This window comes from Gorilla gorilla, chromosome 5 (genome assembly GCF_029281585.2).
Source record: "Gorilla gorilla gorilla isolate KB3781 chromosome 5, NHGRI_mGorGor1-v2.1_pri, whole genome shotgun sequence".
NCBI lineage: Eukaryota > Metazoa > Chordata > Mammalia > Primates > Hominidae > Gorilla > Gorilla gorilla.
The window spans coordinates 157,929,705-157,942,624 of record NC_073229.2 but is presented as its reverse complement, the minus strand read 5'-3'; the positions used below and the strand labels follow the sequence as shown (position 1 = coordinate 157,942,624).

The 12,920-nt window shown below is 38.2% G+C and overlaps 1 long non-coding RNA gene across 2 annotated transcripts in view; it reads left to right on the top strand.

The window, feature by feature from the left end:
* Positions 1-12,637, top strand: part of LOC109027348 (uncharacterized) — a 143,693-nt gene extending 131,056 nt beyond the window's left edge. For both annotated transcript variants that reach the window (XR_008681183.2, XR_008681182.2), the window contains exons 5-6: positions 6,911-6,966; positions 7,415-12,637. This is a non-coding gene — a long non-coding RNA (uncharacterized lncRNA). The remainder of the gene's footprint in view (positions 1-6,910; positions 6,967-7,414) is intronic.
* Positions 12,638-12,920: the final 283 nt, after the last annotated feature.

Genomic DNA, 12,920 nt, shown 5'->3' with positions numbered 1-12,920 from the left:
CAAACAAAATTTAAACTAAAGAACAATCAACCCCTTTTCTTTGTTGTTTCAAAGGAGAAGGAGATTAGACCTTTTTAGAAAAAGATCAAGAGCATTTTATGGGAAATTCAGAAAAAAAAAGCTATTTGGACTGAAATCAAAATGTTATGAATAGTACTTTCTAAGTAATGACACATATCAGCAGTATTTGTAACCATAAGAACAATGTGATAAATTTTAATCACTTGGGACTCCAGCTCTGTGGGAAGTGCTTACTACACAGACATCATTTATAGGTTTCCAGTTATGACCTACGTCTAAAAGACATTTTAATGATAACTGGAGAAAGTAGATAGATTGTCTTCCTAGAGTGTTGAAGTTCCTGCTTGTTGTCATCCTCAGCTCTATTAAGGAGCAGAGGCTTTCAAAGGTACACTTCAGCCTAGCAGTCAGGGTGCGAGACCAAAGGGATGGAACTATCTAAGATAAAATATGCCAGAAACGTACACTCCTCAGGATTTCCTGTGGGAGTCTGCCCAAAATAAAGCAATATTAATAAATATAAACTCTGGAACACAATTATCAAGAGAAACAGAGTCTTGAAATATACCCTTGAAATTCTTCTAGTTTCCTCAGGCAGGTCAACTATTACAACGTAACTGTGCAAAATGTTAGACCTCCCTACAGGGACAATTGCTTTAAATTACATTAAGGACTCAAAGACTCTAACATACATGCCAAAGGAAGGAGTTTAATTTGTTGGATGCTCTAAATCTTTGAGTTAACTCAGGGTCCTTTGGCCCCCGACCTTGAAAACATTTCTGGGGAAAAAAATGTAGTTTCAAAGCCTCTGAACATTAAAAAATATGCAATTGTTCAATTTGCTTTTTATCTTTTCCCCTCTGTACTGCATTTTTGGAGAGAAAGGAAGCTCAGGTAATGCAGATGGAATACAAAAAAGATGAAAGAAACAACAAAGGGAGAGAAGACTTGTGTTCCTAAGCCATAAAGAATTGTCATGCTCCTTCAGATTTCATCCCAATAACCTGAAAACCCACCCTTTGAATGCAGCTCAAAGTCAAAGAAAATTTCCTGACCCTAAGTTTCTTATGAAGCAAAGGTTTTGCGAGATTTGAGTGTTAGGTCTCTTATGGCTTCCATACCATCCCAAGCAAGTGAATCATTTCTCACAGCTAGGAAAATCCTTGCTTATAACTACTATTTTTCCTTTCCATCGTCATTTCCTTTCCAACATTTCCTTTCTGATGTGGGGGAATGAAACAACTTCTGCCTCTTTTCTTTCTCGTTGCATTCTGGTTTCAAAATATTTCTTACTCCACAGAATGTAATATTCCTTAGTACAATTAAGGGAGTCATGATGTATAATACTCCACTCAAATCTAGCCATTTTACAATCAATTTGGAGTAAAATCTAATTTTTATAAGTTTATTTTTCCAATAGGACTAATTATGAAAGTGCTTGATTTTTCCAGCTTTGCCTGGAAGGGTGCCGGGTTGACCTAGTAGTGTAAGAACATCAGAAAGAACTAAGGATAGGAGACAGGACAGTAATCACCACTCTTCCCTTAAAGAGTCAATAAATGCACATAAGTTTAAAGAGCCTTTTGTTTTCTGGTTGATAATTCTAAAATGTGTTTTTTTGATAAGTAATTTATTTAAAGGTAAGAATGATCAGAGTGGTAGCATATCAAAAATAATGGAATCATCAAACTTGTCACTAGATCCATATTTTAAACCTCCAAGATTTCTCAGTATTACTGTCCTTTTTACTGCTTCTATATTAAAATGTAAGACTTGGTGTTAAACCAACAAAATAAAGAACTCAGAATCAAGGTTTGTTATTGGACACACAGAAAGCACAAGGATTCATGATATTTGTTATTTCTAAAGATGAGGCTCAAGTCCAGCTGTTTTGACTATCCAGTGTCTGGCCCTGGCTCTGCTCACTAGACAACTGCTCTCCAGAAAACATGGCCCTTCTTCAACCAGGCTCAGTCCCAAGCACCGTCAGTAACTTGGCCCATGATGAAGGGGCTCAAGTCAATGTGAAATGTTTAAGTCGTAGAATTTTCTAGTTTTAAATGGCCTTAACAACCTAGAACCTTTTCTATTCCTCCCATTCCACCAAGGAATGGTTCAATGTCCTGCCTAGTCTTCCAACCCAGATCTCCAAATCAATGGCTTTCTTGTTTTCTTTTGCTGCTAGAAGCACAACCATGATACGATTTTGTCATTGTTATTTTTTCTTTCTTTTTCTGTTCTTTTTCTTTGCTTTTAATTTTTTAATAAAGAACTCTTTAACATAATAGAAAGTCATGTCAGTGGATATGTTTTTCCAAATGCTTTTTATTTTCTCCCAAGCTACTCTTTCAAGAATGCTTATCTTATGAGAAAGGGCCCTATCATGAACTGAGTGTGTGTAGAGCTGTTGAAAATACTGAATGATTGCAATACAGCAGAAGAATGATACCCAACATCAACTTCCTGGTTAGGTTAACTGATTACACTTTCTGTGATTAATAAGCAACCCTGCAGATTAGCAGTGAGAACTAGTTATTTAACCATAGCTGCAGCCCAGCATAGATGTGATAGGCTATCTACCCAAGAAGTCTTTTGAACTATAGAATACTTTTCATTTTTTTCCTTTCAACTAAAACATGGTTCTAGCCCTTTCTCCATTTCCTATTTTATGGCCATGGATAAAGTTTAGACAAAGGAGCACCTCAGTTATGTGTTAATTCAAAGTCTCTCTGAAAGAGGAAAATTTTAGTGCATAACAAATTGTGTTGCTATTTCAGTTCATAAGACTTTTATTGCAGATTCTGGGGTTCCGGCTAATAAAGATGTAATGATAATTGTCTATCAAACAGAATAAGAAGAAATGAGTAGAAGGAAGAAGGTACATTATAGTTGATGGATAAATGATATCTCATAAGTGACAGAGGTTTGTATCTAATGCTTAGGACTAGCATATTTATCAATTGCTTTTGACTTTTTCATTCACAAGGGATGTTTATTATTGAATAGTGAATCCAAACCGCATTGGACTTTTGAACTTCCCATTCTAATGGGAAGGCCTTGTCAGAGAGAAATCTGAATTTGCACAGATTTGAGAAGTGATGTAAGATAACACATACTGTGTTTTACAGCTTTTGAAGCTCAGATCCTCCCTGCATATAACACACGCAGCATTCCAACACTCACAAAGCTTAGCTGTGATGAACAACTCCACTGAGACTGAAATTATTCAACTGATGTCCCATCCCCTTCCTCACCAAAAACCTCCTCCATGAACAGGCCCCTTTGAAGGCCTCTGTGCTCAGGAGAGAGATGTGGCCACATCAAAGGTCAGGAGTCAGTCTAACTCTAATTATCCACATTATTATTGCCTGGGAACCGGATCTACAAGCCTCTCTAACCCAGGCAGGGCAAGTAATCAGGTTTCACAACACTCATCCTTAATTGAGGAGCATCTTTGCTTCAGTTTTCTTCATATTGCATCCATGTTAAAACACCATCTGACTTGGTTAGGGTTTTTTTTTTTAATAAATCATAAATTCCCAGGTGAAATGAAATTTTAATTATTAGAAAATGGAATTCCTAAAATTTCTATCCCCAAATTCTTCTTTCAATTTTTTCAGTCTGTCGAAAACAAAGCATGGCTTAACCTAGGGTCAACAAGATTTTGCTTTGGAAATAACATTTTTGCTTCTTTAACATAAGGATATCTTACACTTTTGGTTACTATCCTCAAATTGCAAGAACTCACTAACTGATGCACAATCAGTTTTAAAAGAATATAATAGAATGTGAAAGACCTTTCAGAGTGAAAAGATTGCTATATTCAAAGCACACAATTTCATTTTCAAGTGAGTTTCAGCCGTCTGCTATGAATGACTGGAATTTTAAAAACAACAAGACCACTCAGATATTTTTCCAAGACTCACAATCTGGAGCCTCCCCATTTTGCCAAACCTCCCACTAGACAAGTAGGAAAGATAAACAAAGCAACAGACCCCTGGGTTGTACACATTGACAAGACCGCAGGCCCTAGGATTAGAATGTTTCATCCCCATATCCAATGTCTCCCAGAAGGACATCGAGTAGGAGGAAGAAGGAAGCATGAGGTTAGAAACTTACAAAGATTGGGCAGATAGTCAAAGCACTGGATAGATGAGGCAGCCTGTAACTCATTATTAGCAGAACATCTCCAGGAGGCCCCTGCAAACATCCTACAGCCAGCAAAAAAACAGAAGTCTTGTTACAGCTGAGGCTTTGCGTTATGCCTGTACCCACTGCAGGCCAGGGTATTGCCCACAGGTGTTGAGGAGAGTCCAGGACATGCTGAAAGTGTAAAGCCTTAAATCAATGTTTGCTGAACTGAAGACATGGTGAAAAATGTCATTGCCAGGACTGCTGTCATGCAAGAAGCAGAGTGGGAATGGGAAGGGAAGAAAATATGTATTGTGACATTTCAAATATCATTTTAAAATGATCAGATGAGTAAGTGACTGTGTAGGAGGCACGGGGTACCAGAGGCATACTTCGGAAAAGTAAAGGAAACAGTCTTTTATTTTGGGTGAGGAATTTACTAAAAAATCCTCAAGGATTTCATGTTTACATTTATCCCAATGGTAAATATCCTAAGGATAAATATAATTCTGTTAGTGAAAGATAGACTTTTTTTTGGCATTGCTCTTTCAGTTCATCAAGGAATCATTTACTAATCTATGGCTGTATTTGTTTAAAAATGTAGTACACAAAGCATCTGACAGTGCACTGGACTCTCTCACATCAGCAGGACAGGATCTAGAAGACCACAGAGATCACTCACCCTTTAATTCTCAATCACAGCAAACATCGTGCCTCTTTTAATTACATATATTTTGTACTGCCCTCTTTAAAATCTGAAATAAAACTCATAGTTTTTTCATGTACACAGATCATTTAAAAAACTTTAATAAATTTCCCAACTATAATAATAAGAAGAAATAAAAGTAATTTAAAATAAAGCAACATGCTTTTTTTTTTTACATTTTACTTTGAGTTCTGGGATACACGTGCAGAACGTGCAGGTCTGTTACATAGGTATACATGCACCATGGTGGTTTGCTGCACCTATCAACCCGTCATCTAGGTTTTAAGCCTCGTATGCATTTGGTATTTGTCCTAATGTTCTCCCTCCCCTTGTCCCCCACCCCCGCAACAGGCTGTGGTGCGTGATGTTCCCTTCCATGTGTTCTCATTGTTCAATTCCCACTTATGAGTTTGTTTTGTGTTTGTTTTGTTTTGTTTTGTGTTCTGTTCAAACTAACACAGTTTGCTGAGAATGATGTTTTGTTTTCTGTTCCTGTGTTAGTTTGCTGAGAATGATGGCTTCCAGCTTCATCCATGTCCCTGCAAAGGGCACGAACTCATTCTTTTTTATGGCTTCATAGGATTCCATGGTGTATATGTGCCACATTTTCTTTATCCAGTATATCACTGATAGGCATTTGGGTTGGTTCCAAGTCTTTGCTATCGTAAATAGTGCTGCATACGTGTGCATGTGTCTTCATAGTAGAATGATTTATACTTCTTTGGGTATATACCCAGTAATGGGATTGCTGGGTCAAATGGTATTTCTGGTTATAGATCAGCAACATGCTTTTCAAAATGTGACAACATAGGTGCAACTACACTAGAAGAAACTATGAAGTAGTCTGAGGCTTGCACCTACTTACAGTGCATAGGTTTGTATTTAAATGAAGACAATATTCAAATTCATGCTGTAAATACCTTCTTCTATATTGGCATTTTGGAATATGGTCTAAATAATTATATTCTTACATATCACCATGAATATGATAATGTAAAATGCAGAGATATGGGTGTATTTCATTAGCAACTCAAACACAAGAAGAAGCTTTATATTTCTAGGAAAAGTTTTGTATTAACATTTGATTAAATACTTTATATTTTAATGCAAAGCAGAATTGGCTTCTAGGCTCAGATAATAATAAATGGTTTTTTTCCCGCATGCACGAGGGGAACATTTGAAAGCTGTGTGTACATTTCAGGTTGGGACTGCTCTGTACATAACAAGACATCAACCATCCCTGGCCAGGTCCATCAGATGCCAGCATCACTTTTCTGTCTCAAATTTTTGTGGGAGCCATAGTTGTTCCTTCATAATTTTCCAAACACTTCTATACTCAGATGTCTAGAACTGCTTTTCTATTCTTGCCTTCTTAATCTACAGATTTAAGTCGAGTGCTTGAGAGGTTAAATCCTTTCTTCAATATCACAGTTGTTGATATTGAACACAGTAGCCAGAATTAGGATTAGGTACATGGATTTATTGGTCCTTTATTTAATTAGTTTTAAAGCCTTTATAAAATCTCTATAATGGCTTAAACCCTCCTATCCAGGCTTCATCCACTTTGTTTTCTTATATCCTGTAGTCTTTCTTTAAGGTCAAACCTGCATACTCACCATCCCCAAAACATATCAATTTGCTACTACTTGGTATTGTTTTTCACAGTTTCTATGCTGAAAGTATCCACTTTGATCATCTTTTTTCAAAAATACTGTCTTCCATGAAGGATTTCTTTACACCCATACCTGAAATGATCTCTCCCTCTGGGGCAGGAGTCCCCAACCCTGGGGCTGTCCATGGCCTGTTAGGAACCAGGGGGCACAGCAGGAAGTGAGTGGCAGGTAACCCCGAGAAGCTTTATCTGTATTTACAGCCGCTCCCCATCGCTGGCACTACTGCCTGAGCTCCACCTCCTGTCAGATCAGCAGCAGCATTAGATTCCCATAGGAGGACAAACCCTATTGTGAACTGCGCATGCGTGGGATCCGGGTTGCAAGCTCCTTATGAGAATCTAATATCTGATGATCTGTCACTGTCTCCCATCATCTCCAGATGGGACCATCTAGTTGCAGGAAAACAAGCTCATGGACCTCACTGATTCTGTTATGGTGAGTTGTATAATTATTTCATTATATACTACAATGTAATAGTAATAGAAATAAAGTGCCCAATAAATGTAATGCACTTGAATCATCCTGAAATCATCCCCCTCCTCAGCCCATGGGAAAATTGTCTTCCATGAAACTGGTCTCTGGTGCCAAAAAGGTTGGAGACCACTGCTCTAGATAACTTCCATAGGAGTTCTTGACAAGCAGCTTGCCCTGTCACTCACTGACCTTCACTATTTGGGGAGTGTGTCCACCTTATAAGTACCTCGATGGCAGAAACTAGACCCCATCCTTCGTTGTCTTCTGCTTACCACTAATCACCACTATATAATACATAGTAGGTACTTAGGATTAGTTCTCAGTTTTTACTGTTAGATCTCTGCAGTGCCTACAATCTTCAACAAGAGGGGAACAGATAATTGAAGTTAATTTATCTTATCCATCTCAGACAGAGGCAAAGCACAGCTTCAAGCAACATGGCCATGCTGGGGAACATCTGGGAAAGAACAACAGAGACAACGGTCTGGCTTGCAGCGGTCAGGAAATGAAGTGGTTCATTCCTAGCAACGGACCATTTTGTATTTTGGAGGCAGAGATATAAACAATGACAAGCTCTGTTAAAAGCAGCTGTAGTCACAAATCTCCCAACAAGCTTCATATGTGCAAACTACAGGAAGGACTCCTGGTACCATATTGGGCTTCTCAGTCACACACAGAGAGTGGAGCAATCACTGTCAGTAGTGTCATCTTTGAATACAATGCAGAACAAAGTGTTCATGTTCCACTTGCCATGTGCGTGAAGGTGGAAGAGAAATGGGGTAGGGTCACTGACACCAGTTGGTCATTTTTTTAGGCTGTTTTATTAACTCTCTGCAAAATCTGAACAAAAATTTTATCCTTAAACACAACTTTTTAAATTTTAAGTAGAAAACAGCCTTCAAATTAAATCTACACCCATTTTATAGATAATCTCTACCTTTGGGTTTTATTTTTTCTGAGTGTTCACTGATTGGTTGTCAGGTTGTTTTGGTTATCGCCTTCTCATCTGAACATTTTATTGTGAAAGTGCAACATGTGAAATCTAGCATGATGTATTAGACCTATAAGTAATCAGGGAAGAATTTAGTTAAGCTGATGGATTCTTTGGAAATATGCATAAATATTTATAAATTATAGAGTTAAATCCAGCTTTTTTTTTTTGCTAAATGAAATATATCCCTTTTTTTGTAAATGAGAAACATCAAACTCTGGAAGGCAGTAAGAAAGCAAAGAATAGAACACTGGGAAAATTGATTCGTAATCCCAGTTACAAGATAATTGCATGTAATTTTCATAACTGCCTCTAACAGCTTTTTAGATTTACATGTGTAAAATGTGTATGTGTGTGTTTTTTACAGTTGTAAGTAATTTTGGTAGGAATTTTGATGATTAGCTCTGCATCTGGACAAGGAGATTTAAAGTCAATTCTTTCTTCAATGTTAAAGACACTATTCATTGTATTTCTGGCTTTTTGCATTTGCAATTCATGGCTCATAATACAAAATTTTCAAACAGTTGAATTCATAACCTATTTTCTTTCTCATCCTAGAGTTTGCCTCAATACAAAGAAATGAAATCAGAGACTATAAGTTGGCAGTATAAGCAGTGACTAACCAGTAGAAGTGATCACCTTTAGACTAGTCCACAGACCAGAACGCTCATTATTCAGTGCTTGTGTGGTTTGGTTAAACAGCAAATTCTACTTGGAGGAGATACTTTTAATTTAGAAGAGATTATTTCAAATAATTATCTTTGTTTATTATATAAGCTTTAGCTAGTGTTTTACATTCACTGACCAAGCATCAGAACACTAGAGAAAATGACACAAAAGGTGAGTCAGTTAAGTTTGGAGAATGTTGGAAGAAGAAACATTATTTCAAGAGTATGGAGGATGACCTAAAGAAATAATAAAAAATGATTTTCTGGAATTATTTCTAGAAGTTAAAGGTGAAGCATCATTGATAATGGCGTTTTTCATTTTATCAGTGGAAATACAGTAATTATTTGGGGGGATTCATCTCTACTCCTGAGTGTCGGTTAGCTGGGGGTACACATGGAGCATTAAATGTTGTCCTACATAGTCATCACAAGCCACAGTACCTGTGCTGTCACACAGAGGGGTCTGTAAAGGGGTGACAACACAGAGGTTTCCCTTGATGAATGATGAAGAATCCTTTCTCAAGATAGGTACAAATTAGTTGGACCCAATTGATTGAATCAGTTGGTTTTATAAAATTGGGCGGACACTAGTTATCATTCTTTTTTCAAAAGCAATTGGCTGGGCGCGGTGGCTCATGCCTATAATCCCAGCACTTTGTGAGGTGGAGGCGGGTGGATCACGAGGTCAAGCGATCGAGATCATCCTGGCCAATATGGTGACACCCCGTCTCTACTAAAAATACAGAAATTACCCGGGAGTGGTGGCACACGCCTGTAGTCCAAGCTGCTCTGGAGGCTGAGGCAGGAGAATCGCTTGAACCCGGGAGGCGGAGGTTGCAGCGAGCTGAGATCGCGCCACTGCACTCCAGCCTGGCGACGACAGAGTGAGACTCCGTCTCAAAAAAACAAAACAAAACAACAACAACAGACACAAATAATTTTTTTGACCTGAAATAACTACTTATTTTAGTCAATATAGGCAAACTATGAGCATATTCAGATGGAGACTCAGAATTGGGAGGGTGGGTTTTGAAGGGAGCATCTACCGCGGAGATGGATTCCCACGAATTTGGAGCTGCACTGTCTCTTTGCAATGAGGTCCTGTACCTATGTATGGGCCTGGGCTTACTTTCAAGAGTGACATGTTCACATTACAGAGAAAAGTGTCATACAAGAATAATATGTGGAATGAAGAAGAACAAAAAAAGTGTCAATTCTCACTTATTTACCAATCATGTTAGCCAGAGCAAAAGAATTTGGCATACCACACTCCTCCTCTGACCTAGATTAGAGATATACATCTTAAAAAAATAAGCGGACAGAAAATATATTGAGAAGGGTTAGTGATAACACTTTTCTATTAAAAAAAAAATCACCTGTGTCAATCTCCGTGACCATACAATGCAATGGAACTCTCCCAAGAATCCCAGGCTCAGAGCCCTTTAAAGAGCTCCAGGCAGGTTGGGCGCGGTGGCTCACGCCTGTCATCCCAGCACTTTGGGAGGCCGAGGCGGGTGGATCATGAGGTCACGAGATCGACACCATCCTGGCCAACACGGTGAAGCCCCATCTCTGCTAAAAATACAAAAATTAGCGGGGCGTGGTGGTGGGAGCCTGTAGTCCAGCTACTCGGGAGGCTGAGGCAGGAGAATGGCGTGTACCCAGAAGGCGGAGCTCGCAGTAAGCTGAGATCGCGCCGCTGCACTCCAGCCCGGGTGACAAAGCGAGACTCTCTCAAAAAAAAAAAAAAAAAAAAAAAAAAAAGCTCCAGGCAGAGACACAATTCCCAAGCCCTGCTCCAGGTGAGTCACCAATGTGGAACGAGGAAGTATCCTATGGAGAAATTCAGCCTTCTTATTAGGATGGAGAAGCCTACCTGTGGTTTCAACCCCAGCTACCTTTCAGCTTCAGGTCTAACACACAATTCAATACCTGCCTCTCAAACTGAATTTATCTCTTCTTCTCCCACACACTCTGGGGTTTCCTGCCTTCCCCTACCCTTGCATTCAAAATGTTCTCATCCTTTAAGACTTACCTCAAATGACTCCTCTTACAGGAAGGGTTCCTCCATCGATTCCAGCTAAATTCGTCATTCTCTTTTCAACATTTTCACACTTCACACACTGACTAAGTGTACAGACATTTCAGGGAAGGAAGGAGGAGGAAAGAAAGTTTTATCAAATATTCAACACTTTTACCAGTACTTAAAAATAACATTTATTGCTTCTTTGTACTAGGTTAGTAATGCATATTTAATGAAAATAAAAACGACAGTACTTCTATGAATACTTTGGCAAAAATCCTTCCATTACTTTTATTTATTGTAGGAGAGTGAGTATGTATGTGTAGATACATAACACTTGAAAAAAATGAAATCATATAAATTGTTTTTAAATGGTTTATTATTTATTTATATATAGACTATGTAGTTCCACACCTTTAATCGAAAATTTCCAATGGCTACCCAGTATTTCACTGTATGGAGATAACAGTTTATTTAATGCCTTATCCTGGGACATTTCAGTTTTTTCCAGTTTTTGCTATTATAAACATTCTTATTGCAAAAGTATTTTTATACATCTATTCAAAAATATTTATTAGGCACCTTTTTTTCTTAGGCATATGTGATAGTCATTCCATTATTGTTTTTCTCTGGATAAATTAATAGAATTTTAAAAATCTGGGTCAAAATGTATGAATACATTGAAGTATTGATTTTTCCAATATCCTCTTCAAATTGAATATATATTTATTTTCACACCTTTGCCAATGTGTTGGGGGAAACCATTTGCTTTTACTTGATTTCCAGTGGGATTTTATACTTAAAAGTGTGTTTTGGCCATTTTACTTCTTTTTTATTCTTCTTTTGTGAATTAACAGTCCTTATCCTTTGTATATATAAAATATAAGGCCAGGCACAGAGGCTCGGGTCTGTCATCCCAGCACATTGGGAGAATGAGGATTGCTTGAGCCCAGGAGTTGGAGACTAGCCTGGGCTAGATGGTAAGATCTCAGTCTCTGAAAATAATTTAAAAATTTATTTTAAATTTAGTCCTAGCTACTGGGGAACTGAAGCAAGAGGATCCCTTGAGGCCAGAAGTTTGAGGCTATAGTGAGCTATGATCATGCCACTGCACTGCAACCTGTGGAACAAAGTGAGGCCCCATCTCTTAAAAAATAAATAAAATAAAATAACAGATGCTCATCTGTCTCTTATTGATTTGGAAAACTTTAAAAGTATTAAACAGACTACTTTGTGAGGCTGAGGCGGGCGGATCACGAGCTCAGGAGATTAAGACCATCCTGGCTAACACAGTGAAACCCCGTTTCTACTAAAAAATACAAAGAAATTAGCCGGGCATGGTGGCAGGCGCCTGTAGTTCCAGCTACTCTGGAGACCGAGGCAGGAGAATGGCGTGAACCCAGGAGGCAGAGCTTGCAGTGAGCTGAGATCGCGCCATTGCACTCCAGCCTGGGGGAAAGAGCAAGACTCCATCTCAAAAAAAAAAAAAAAAAAAAAAAAATAGACTACTTGCCTATCGCTGTATTGAAAATATTACCCTCAATGTTTTTCTTGTTTGCTTACTTTTTTTGTTAACGATTTAAAAAATAACTTTTATGAAGTCAAATCTGTCAGTCTTTCCTATCTTTTGCCTTTAGTGCCACATATGAAAAATTATTCTATACACTCCCAGCTCTATACATTGATATTTTTGAAAAATTTGTACCTTTATGATTGTGGTGATTTTTCACTGTGTCAGCTTAGCTCCTTGCAAGTACATTTGACAGAATTCCATCCGCTGCATAGTTCCAAGTTTGCCTGAGCCAGAAGAGACATTTTGTGTGAGATTTGGAAGATGAAAGTAAAGGAGGGATATTTGCCTGTATGCTCAAAAGTTTGGTTCAGGGTCAGCAGGCGCTGTTGCAGCTTAGGCATGTTGTCAACCACCTGCTACTCCACCTGGTTGGTCCTGCCAGGTTCTCCTCCATCTTCTTCAACTCTGGGGCCAGGTGGGTGTTTAGAGCTATCAGATGAGACCTGGCATCTCCTGAAGGACCCCTGCACCACTGCATTTGGAGGTCTGGGGTTAAGTTAAATTCCAAAATTAATTACAGGAGAATAAATATCTTTAACATAATGTTTATAATTAGTAACACAGGATATTGTTTCATTTATTCAATTCTTTGACATATCATTTTCTTAATATAGTTCCTTCATATTAAAAAATTAATACAAGTAATTTATATATGTTTTG